Below are 11,637 nucleotides of genomic sequence, written 5' to 3' on the forward strand. Positions count from 1 at the left end.
GGGATGTACTGTACGGTGACTAACATAATGTAATAAAAAAACATTAAAAAAAAAAAAAGACTACATCAAACATAAAAGCTCCTGCCCAGTGAAAGAAACCATGAACAAAATGAAAAGGCAACCTCCAGAATGGGAGAAAAGTTTTGCAAACCACGTAACAGGTAACAGATTCATATCTAGAGAAAGACAATTATCATATGGTTTCTCTCATCTATGGAACATAAGAACTAGGATGATCAGTAGGGGAAGAAAGGGATAAAGAAAGGGGGGGTAATCAGAAGGGGGAATGAAACATGAGACTCTGGACTCTGAGAAACAAACTGAGGACTTCAGAGGGGAGGGGGGTGGGGGAATGGGATAGACCGGTGATGGGTAGTAAGGAGGGCACGTATTGCATGGTGCACTGGGTGTTATACACAACTAATGAATCATCGAGCCTTACATCAGAAACCGGGGATGTACTGTATGGTGACTAACATAATATAATAAAAAAATCATTAAAATAAAAAAAAATAAAAAAAAAAGGAATGAAATCTTGCCAATTGCAATGACATGGATGGAACTAGAGGGTTTATGTTAAGCAAAATAAGTCAATCAGAGAAAAATAATTATCATATCATCACACTCATATGTGGAATTTAAGAAACAAAATAGAGGATCACAGGGGAAGAGAGGAAAAAATAAAACTAGATGAAATCAGAGAGGGAGACAAACCGTAAGAGACTCTTAATCATAGGAAACAAACTGAGGGTTGCTGGAGGGGAGATGTGATAACTGGATGATGGACATTAAGGAGGGCACATGACGTAATGAGCACTGGGTGTTATATACAACTGATGAATCATAGACCTGTACCTCTGAAACTAATAATACGTGGTATGTTAATTAACTGAATGTAAATAAAATATATATGTTTAAAAAACTGAAAAAAAAAATGTGAAGTTAGAACTCCCTGCCTCTCAATGCAATGATAGGTAGCTGTTAAAAAGAATAAGATTACTTGAAGAAAATATAGTTGGATGTTAATTAAAACATAGGCTTAGAGATGATTTTGCTAAAGGAATAGAAAAGAGAAGGAGTCATAAAGATAAAAAAAAAAAAGAGGATGTATTAAAATAACAAAGGAAAAAGTAAGCTATAAATTAGGAAACTCTAAATATATAGAGAACACTTGCAAAATCCTAAGAATAAGACCAGTGTACCCAATGGAAAAACAAGCAGGCAGTTTGTTAAGGAGAGTTAAAACAATAATGAAAATATGACAAAGTAAAACAAAGATGAAAGAAATAACAAAGCCATGTAGACCAAAGATACTCATACATTTGTTGTTAGGAGTTAAACTGAAATGATCATTCTGAAGAGTACTTTCAGAACACAATGTTTATGCCTTTCAAATTTGCATATCCTATGAGTTTATACTAAGATAAAAGTCAATATGTACACAGAGATTACCGTACAAGATTATTCATTATAGTATTAAAAAAAATAGCAAAATTATAAATGGCCAAAAGGAGATAGGTGACTTACTATATAATTTATAGCACATGCGTGATATACAATGATTAAATTGAAAATCATATTGTAGAAGAAGATTTACTAATTTAAAGATATGTCCCATGAAAAAATCATGTCCAAGATATTATAAATGTGTATATATCCATACATACTTGAAAATATATACACCCATGTCTCATTTTGTCAGTGGTTATCCTTGGGTAATAGGATTATGTGTGGCTTTATTCCTTTATTTTATTTTAAAATCTTTCTGCAAAGACTATATATATCTTTTGTAATGAGAGGAAAAACAACAACACTTTCATAAAAAACAGTGTCGGAAAATTTTTCCTTATTTTTAAACCAAACCTCTTATGTTACTGTCAAGATAATATTTTTTTTTTCTTTTTCTATCCTCAGTTGAGATACAGAACTGCTAATTACTATTTTTGCAGAATATCACCTATACGTTACAACCCTCAGGTATTTTAGGAATTTTAAAATTGCCTTCAACCTTCTTGTATTTTGAGTAAATTAATCAGTTCTTCCAGAATTTTATCTTATGTCTATTTTCAAGTTTTTCTGATCACTATGAATTTTTTAATGACTTTCTAAACTCTTAGATAACCCAAAGCTTTCATAATCAGACAAAATATAATGCATCCAAAACTGTCAACATGGCAGACTGAAGATCTGCTCCAGAGAATGCCATGATAGAAAGTCAGTGGTTAATGGTAAGAATCAATGTTTCCCCTAGCACTTTTGTGTGGGCAAGCCATCCTGGATCCATGTCTCCTGGCAACAAATGGGATTCCTGTGTGCAGAAAGAGTTAATGTAGCTTCTCAGTGCACCTAATTTATTTCTAGAAACTGTTTTATGCACTTTGGAGAATTTGGCTCACCATAATATAAGTTCCTTTGCTAATAGTATCAAGAAAAAAGAATCCTATTTTCCTTTTTTATAGTTTACTTCCATAATTGTGTATTTTTCTACTGCTCAGATATCAAGTTAGTTTAGTGCAGAAATTCTCATTTTTGGAGATTTTGAGGACTGGCAATTTGGCATGATACAGACTACTCTGAATGCAGCGTGGTTAAACTAACACTTCTAGTTCAGAAATTTTAATATTACAGATAGGGAAAAACAGGCTAGTTTATATCAAAACATATTTATGGACCTTGACATACACATCTGGTAAATTTATAAAGTTAGGATCAATCTATCATTGAATTATGGCACTACAGTTGGGATAGGCAAATATTATATATTATATTATACATTAATATCTTTTTAAGAAACACAATGGATTTGAAATTCTTCCAGTTTTTCATTTTATTCCTTGTTTCCCGCTATATTTTCAGCAGAAAATAAGAATATATCCTCTACTGTGACATATTGCAATGATACGAAGAATTACTAGATTTTGTTTACATAAGGACATCATAACACATATTTAGATAAGTATCTATTATTACTTAGGTTTCAGCTTCAACTAGTTAACAGCTTACACAGAAATATCTCAACCTTATCTTTCATGCCAATCTGTGATGCTTTGTATTTTTGAAACCGATTCTTCCAAACCAGAAAATAATCCCTGATTATAAATTAAGCCCTTTTCAAAGCTGCATGAAATTTTTGAGACTAGTATATTTCTATTTAAGAAACAAAAATAACAGCTTGAATTGTGTGACTAAGACAGTAACCCTCATTTTTAGGAGATAGATATGTTTTCCTGTATATTCCTCAACTCTTAGTATGTTTGACTCTTGAAATATTTTTTGCAGGTTAAAGGTTCAATGCATATAGATGTACACACAATGAAAAGCTTGGTCTAGAAAGCTGGACAAGGAATTATTTTATACTTTTTTGTACTTTGGCAATTGGGTGCTATGCTGCATTGTATCCATTCTGCCCTAACTTTAAGTTATTGTGCTAGTTAAAGATAACCTAAGGATGGTCTTTCTTTACACAGAAATCGTCATGAGTTTCGTATAAACACAAATACTTTTTTCATTCCTTATGTAATCTTGAGTGAAGACATTGAGAATTATATTCTTTTTCTTTAAGAAATGGGATCATCATGTTTCAGAATGTCTGGCAGTGTTGGAGGAGATTATTGAGAGGACGTGACCTTTGGTTGCTCTTCGAGCTAAACCAGGGCAATGGAAGGTTCCTCATTCCCTCCCCCATCCTTGTAACATACATTCCACTCACCATCCCCACGGGGAGAGCGGGAGCCTTTTCAAGGACGCAGCTTTGAGAGAGTAACGTGTTATTGAGAGCGTCTGGAGGTACACATGACCGAACCCAGATAAGGCCTCTAAAGAAACTCTTAAGATATTGGCGGTAAGTTTCTTGGCTATTTACTTACTTGAGAAAGAGAAGGAGAGAGCGCGCGCGCCGAAGCAGGGAGAGTGGGAGAAGGAGAAGCAGGCTCCTCGCTGAGCACGGAGCCCAATGCCGGGCTGGATCCCAGAACCCTGGGATCATGACAGGAGCCGAAGGCAGAGGCTCAACCAACTGAGTCACTCGGGCGCCCCAAGTTTCTTGGCTTTTTATACCTACACCCACTAATCTGAATGGTTCCTTCCTTCGACCTCTCCTTGCCCTCTGTGTCCTGGGGCCAGTTTCAGATTTCACCCTGGAAGGTTTCAAAGCAATAGGCAGTGATAGAAATTTGAAATGTACAAGTACCTTTCAGCGGCATGGTTTCTTGCGGCCTAGAACTTTTGAATATAACCTTCTGTGTCTGGAAAACTTCCTCTTTTACGAGTCTTGCCTTCGCTCCTAGAAGCCAGAAAACTTGTTGCCTTCTTCTATTGCAGCTGGAGCGCAGACATGGGTCTTAATCCCCGCCCACCACGTGTGTCAGCAGGAGAATCCAATTTGTAAGTAAGCAGTTTGAGAAAGGATGTGAGTGCAGAGTCCGTGTGTGTGGGGGTTGGGGGGGAGAGAATGGTGGCAGGCACCTGAGGCTTGGGTGATGGTGGTGAGTATCTGGCATGGGTCCTAGGGCAGGGATGGAATTCTGACTTGCACTAGGAGCACTTGCTGTAAAATCGAGTTCTTTGCAACAAATAAAAAACTCTGTAATATCTCTAGCTGGTTAATAGGCGCACTAGTGGCAGTGATTTCCTTGTGGTTCCTTCTGTGGAGTGAATCAGAGGCTTATTTTTGAGAGTTTAGTGTTAAATCTGGTTCTCCAGAACTCTTGCCTAATATTTACCCAGTAAACTCAATAAAGTCATTTTTGTTTGTTTTTGTTTGACCAGACATAGTCAGCTTCTGTGGTTTCCAACTGAGAATTTATCACAGATCATTACTAATTACTTTCTTACTGTAAATTTTCTTTTTACATTGACACTTGATTTTATCTTCTCTCTTAGCATACCAATTATACTGCTTTGAAACATTTTATACTGGTTATCTTAGAACATCCATTACATTTTCTAACCAATCTAAATCCATCTTCAATTAAAATTATCCTGCTTCACGTGTAGTGGAGTTAAATTCTAAGTGTGGGGGCGCCTGGGTGGCGTAGCGGTTAAGGCGGCTGCCTTCGGCTCAGGGCGTGATCCCACCGTTCTGGGATCGAGTCCCACATCGGGCTCCTCCGCCGTGGGCCTGCTTCTTCCTCTCCCACTCCCCCTGCTTGTGTTCCCTCTCTCGCTGGCTGTCTCTATCTCTGTCAAATAAATAAATGAAATCTTTAAAAAAAAAATGAAATTCTCTTTAAAAAAAAATAAAATAAATTATAAGTGTGTATTCCCAATTCCTCCCTCCTGTGTCTCATAATATTTCTGCCCTTTATACACTCAGTCCTATGTATAAATCACACAATGCATTGTTGCTATTACCACGTTAAGCAGTTATCTTTTACATCTAGTGAGACGAAGTCAAAACGATAGATTTTATTTTACCTTAATTTATTGCTTTACCATAGCTTTTCCTTTCTTTGTGTAGTTCTGGGTTTCTGAACTGTTGTTGTTTTTCTACCTAAAGAACTTCCTTGAACATTCTTGGAGGGAAGATCTGGTGGTAATGAATTTCCTCAATCTTTGTTTTCCAAATATCTTTATTTCTCTCTCACATTTGAGGAGAATTTTTGTGGATATAGAGTTCAAGGTTGTTTTTTTTTTCTTGCAATACCTAAAATATTTCACTTTACACTCCATTAGAGCCTTTGCAACTTGATCAGTTATTTAGAATTCTGTTTTATAATCCCATACCTGTGACATATCTAAGCCGCAGTCTGATGATCTGTCTCTTCAGGGTTTTTTGTTTTTTTGGATGCATGCTAGCTTTTGTTGGTAGCTGGGCGTGTTTCTTGGGGTAAGGGAGCTAAGGTAAACAGGTGGTCTTTATGGTGAAGGTTTATGTTAATGTGGCTAGGAGGTGAGCTGTATTTAATGTTTGCAATAGCTGTAAGTGGGAGAGGCTTAAAATTCCTCTAGCATCCTTGGTTTTTGTGTCCCTTCTTGCATTTGGACTTCTCTGTCTTAGAGTCTGGGTCTTGCTACTTTTTCCATTGTAATCCACTGTTATACTGGAGCTCTGTGTGTGGTGGTGAAATGTGGGGTAAGGGAAGTACTGTACAACGTTTTAATTAAATATCAGTTTTTTAGTGGGTCTTTTCCCCTGGGTTGTGACCTTTACGAGCGTTGCTCCAACAGGATAGCTTTTTCCCCTTAGGTGAGACCGGAAGGATAAAGGGGGCAGAATTGGGAGAGATGCCCCTTCTTCAGGTGGAATAAAGCTCTGGCAAAGACTTTTCTCCTGGAGAGTGAGCTTTTCTTATGGAGAACACTCTGGGCATATTTCATATTACCCTTTTCCTCCTTTTGCCAGAGTCAGGAGAGTTTCTTCCTTGATTTTTCACTATAAGATGCTAGTGCATTTCCTAGAGGTAAAATTCAGTAACTATGCGGTCCCCTAAATCTGACACCCCTGGAGTTTCTCACTGTCATGCTAGTTTATACTTAGCCTCCAGAAATTTGTTAAAATTACCGTTTAAGTGTTCCTGTCCCTTTATGGGACTAGTAGCTTCTGCCCCGGGTAAGCAGATAGCGGCTGTGACTCTCCAGATTTAGGGGTGGGTATTTGCCCTGCAACCACAGTTCGCAGAATCCAAGGAAAGTAATTGATCTTGAGTTTGTTGTAGTTTTCTTTATTTTAAGAGTGGGAGTGACAACTTGCAAGCTCCGGCCATGTTGTAGCTGAAACCACACATCCCTAGATTTATTTGTTATACCTGGAGAAATTGATGTTTTGAAAAAAACCATATTGAAGACAATCCATGTATCTGATATGTTTTTAGCTTTGGAAAAATAATATCTGAGATACATTGGGAGAGATCAGATTAAAATTTAGCTTTGATACATAATGGATCAAATGGTAGGCTTCCTTACTCAGTGGACATATTTTCTTATTCTGTAGCTGCTCCTTGGATGCCTAAGGCAGAGGAGGTCACCTGAGGCTTTATAAGGGGGTGTGGTGAAGCTACATCTCCAGATAAGGTGTTTTCCCAGTGCACTGGGTCACTGATGGGGTTGTAGAGGGCTCACAACTCCCTCCACCTGCAAAACTGCTTTCCAGCAGGATCAAAGTTCTTTAAACCACAGAACAAAAACAACAGCATCAGGGCTTTGTAGCAAAATCAGGTAATTTCAAAATCATGTGCTACTTTTCACTAATTGTGGATGTTTGCTTCACTTTCCAGAATCTACCTTCAGCGTTCACACAGGCTTTACAGCAGCAGTTTACAGGTTATGTGTCTCGCTGGAATGAGTGCTTCTTATAGAGGTTAACCAGCATTTGGTGCTGTTTTTCCTTCCAGACTATTAGGAACATTTTCAAAACCCTTGTTGCTCAGGGCGGCTTGAACAACGGTGCTCAGAGCACTGCAGTGTCAGTAACGTCCCCGTGGTCAGCTTTCCGATCGGTGCAGTCAAAATGTTGTTGATTTTTATTTGGTTAATCCAAATTTAAAGACCCATTGAAGGAATCTATCATTATATATATATAACAATATTTTAAAATATGGATATTTTATTAGACACACTGAACTAGCTGGCAGTTTAGGAAGCCATCATTTACTTTCTCTCTTACTTGGATGAATAATTTTAGCTTTGCAGACCCATTTCTTTTGTAAGGAGCTTTGTCAGTTTTTTTATTCAACGTTATTACCCAGAGTAGAAGATTAAGCCCTCACAATGGCTTCAAATGTTTACTAGCTCCCTGATTTCATCTTTTACTTCTGTTCCCCTTGTAACTTCCTTCTGGCCTTGACTTTCTTACTGTTTCTTGAATATGTTATGCATCGTCTCATCATTAGGATTTGTGTCCTGGCTGCTGCTTCTGCTTGAAACTTTTTATTCCTAATAAATGCGTATGTAACTTCCTCTTTTCCTTTGAGCTTTTACTAAGCTGTCCTCTCGATAAGGCCTACCTGAACCACCTTATTTCATCTCCAACTTGCCCTCCCCTGGTTTTTCTCATCCCCATCAATCTGTGTTTTTTTCTTTTTTCTGAGTCCCTTTCCATGCTACTATGCTAGTAATTTACTTACTCATTTTCTTTATTATTTATTATCTGTTGTCCTCCGCTAGAATGTAAGCTTAAAAAAGGTGGTATCTTTCCTAGTTTTGTTCCATGATGTTTCCAGAGCTTCTAAAATATTGTCTAGACTATAGATGCTTGCTACATTATATAGCTTTTCTACAATGGTAATTCTACGTCCCAGACACTGTGCTAGAGAAACTGATGATGAGTAAGACATAGATCTTACACTGATAAGCAGACCAGTGAAATACATAGCCCTCGTTGTAGAAAAGAACATGGATTGGAGGGTGTTGAGCAAGAAATAATACATATCTGAACTACAGCTATGGCAGTGGCAATGGTTAAGTATAAGATTTGGAAAAATATTCATAGAAAAAGATCGAGAAATCTTGGCAATTGATTGGGTGGTGGAGCAAGAAGGAGAAACATATGCAAATAATTCCAATATTTCTAAATTGAGATTAGGAATGCTGGGAAAGAAACATATTTGGGAAGTGACTATGTAGATTCATTTCTATATACGTTAAATATAAGATACTTGGTGGTGTATTCAGTGGTTGATGTTAAGTAAGATTATATAAATCCAGCGCGTGAGAGAAGGATCTGAGCTGTAGATATAAATGTGAGGGTCATTACTATTTAGGTGAAAATTGAAGTTATGCTTTGGATGATATTTTCAGAGGGGAAAAGTAAAGAAGACCGAGATGAGCAGAGAGAACACTGAAAATGACAATTTGAGAGTCTGGGGAAGAGAGACCTACCAAGCAGAATGAGAAGAGAAGTCTGGAAAGGTAAGAGAAAAGTCAGATGTCAAAACAGAAGAAAAGTTCAGGAAAGGACTAGGCTGCTGTGACAGATTGCAGAGAGAGGCACACACAGTGGAGAGAAAATATTAGACAATAAATTATCTAAAATAACAACTTAAAATTTATATATCCTCGCTTAAAAATAGATGTGCTTGAAAGACGTGTATGTGTGGGAGCTGGGGAGCAAAGATTTTGAGTAATACATATATGATGGTTTTCAGTTTGGAAAATGCAGTCATAAAAGTTACATGTGCTCTTTGCTACATTGCAATAGCATTTCATTCTTATTTAATTTGGGGAGACTCGAGAAAGGGTATGTTTCCATGAGCTGTCATCTGATGGACTTATAGGGCAAAGAAGGTGTATTTCTGTTTGGTGGAAAACACTTATACTATTTTTGTATGTGCTTTGTCTAAGTATATGCAAATGTGTGTGTTCAGGGCTTTTATCTGTACCTAGCAGTGAAATGAATGACCTCGAGGGTGATTTTGTTATTGTGCTTAATATAATGCGATACTCATTTCCTTGGTGAATTTGCTGGCTTTAATACTGAGGCATATTGCTCTGAATATTTAGTGTGAATGAGAAATATTGATTCTCACCATTTTCTTGGTGGGTATTTTTTATATTTCATGGAGAAACAGTATTCCTCTACTGAGAATTATAATGTATATCTTTATGAGTGTTAATGTGTCTGCTTTAAACTTCACTACACTGAGGCTATGTAAAGTGCTTTATGCTTCTGGCGTCTGGAATTTTACTTAATTTGTGGCTATTTCCTCTATGTATATTAGTGGTTATGATGGTATGATGGTGATGATAAGAGCAGGCAGAACACTAAATTTTGCATATTCTGGCTTACTGAGCATGTGAATAAATCCATTTTACTATACCCCTCCCCACCACAATGGGATATATATATATATATTTTTTAAAAGCTCATTTCTAGACCTTTCTGGACATATAGTAGAGGGGAGTGTATGTTGAGAACCTGTAAAGGCACAAAGGAGAGGGAAGGTTGTGTTGTGTATGACAGCCTTGTGACAGCTACTAGAGATAAAATATAATGGGAAACTATCTAAAAGTTTTAAGGGAATGGTTGATAAAGTCCGATGTGATGACGTACAAAACATCCTTTATTGTGGCCCCAGGAGGGGCGGTACTAAAGGTGGGACACATGGTGTGTCCCATGGAGCCTGGCACATTTTCTTATACATTGTAGCTGCTTAATAAATAGTTGCTGATGGAAAGCAAATGTTCTAGGCTTCTCTAAGGAGTATCTCAGGCAGAAGAAACATGTACACAAGCTCTGAGGCATGAAAATTTCCGGCACACTGGGAAACTGCATATGGTTTAGATGGAGAATGGAATTGGTTTTGTAAGACTATTCGGCTGAAAAATTAAGCCTTGTAAGAAATGGGAGACCACTTTGAGATTTAAAACAGAGTTATGTTAGGTTTGCATTTTAGAAAGAGGGTTCTTTACATGGATGGGTCAGCTTTTAGGAGAAGGACAGAAATAGATGAGCCTACAAAAGGAATCAGGGTTGAGAAGGCAAATGAAATGTTTTGGGAGCCAGTGCAACAGAGAGCCATCTAAAAAGTGCAGAAATATTTAAGTAGAAACCAAAGAGTAGCCGCTGGATTTAGAATCATTTCATTATTGTTGTCTTTGCTCTCCCTTTGGAGCTCTTAAAACAGATTATAAAAGGTTGATGAGTGATAAGGAAATGAGCAAATGGAGAAGGTTTGTTTACAAAATTACATCTAAGAGCCTGGCGAGGAAGGGAAATTGGATACAGAGAAATCAAATCATAGCATTTAAAATTTTTTCTATGTTCAAAGGAAAAAAAAAAACCATGATGCCTTCATATAATCAATGGCGAGAAAGAGCTTGAGATATATATATATAGAGAGAGAGAGTGAGAGCGCGCGAGAGAGCGCGCACGCAAATTCTGTTTGAAAAAGGAAAAGAAACCAGAGCATAGGTGGAGGGAATAATTAGCCCTAGAAAGCAGAAGGGACACCTAACTACCATGGAAAGAAAGGCAGTAATAATGGTTGCAGAGGTAAATGAATTTGTAGAGGGAGTGAAAAAATAGACTACTGAAACAGAAGGTTTGCTGCTGGCTAAAAATGCAGAAATGCATTAGTAAAACTCATTAAGCAATTTCAATTTTCAATTACTAAAGCAATGGTCAAGAGCTTCCTGTTTAAGTTGGACTAAAAAGTACCACAGAGACTCATAACGCAGGAGTTGGACTAAAAGCAGATTCATAAACTAATGATGTTACTCTCTCTTTGACTATTGATTACTTGCATTTTACTTATTAAAATAATACCTGCTGGCAAGAAGATTATTTGCAGAATGTTTTATTTATTTTCTTGAAGATGAATCAATAAGTACAAAATTTAAAAATGCTTATTTATCACNCTTTCCTAATTTCTTCCTCCTCAAAAGCCATTTTTTACTTGTTCTTAATATTATCATTCCTAAAATTATTATCATTTGCAATTACCTCATGGTATGGTGACACATAACTATATTATTATTGCCTTTAAGAAAAGATAGGATTGTAGTATTTTATGCATTTTTTAAAACCATCTAATATAGCATCTTGTAGTCACCAGTCACTCTCAGTAATTATGAAGTCCAAAAACATCACCTCTATAGCATGACGTAGTAGAAAGAAAGGGAAAGAAGGAGAAAGGAAAAGAAGGAGAAAGAGAGAGAAAGAAAGAAAGAGAGAGAGAGAGAAAGAAAGAAAGAAAGAAA

The sequence above is a fragment of the Ursus maritimus genome, unplaced genomic scaffold, assembly GCF_017311325.1.
Source record: "Ursus maritimus isolate PB19 unplaced genomic scaffold, ASM1731132v1 scaffold_28, whole genome shotgun sequence".
NCBI classification, from domain to species: Eukaryota; Metazoa; Chordata; class Mammalia; order Carnivora; family Ursidae; genus Ursus; species Ursus maritimus.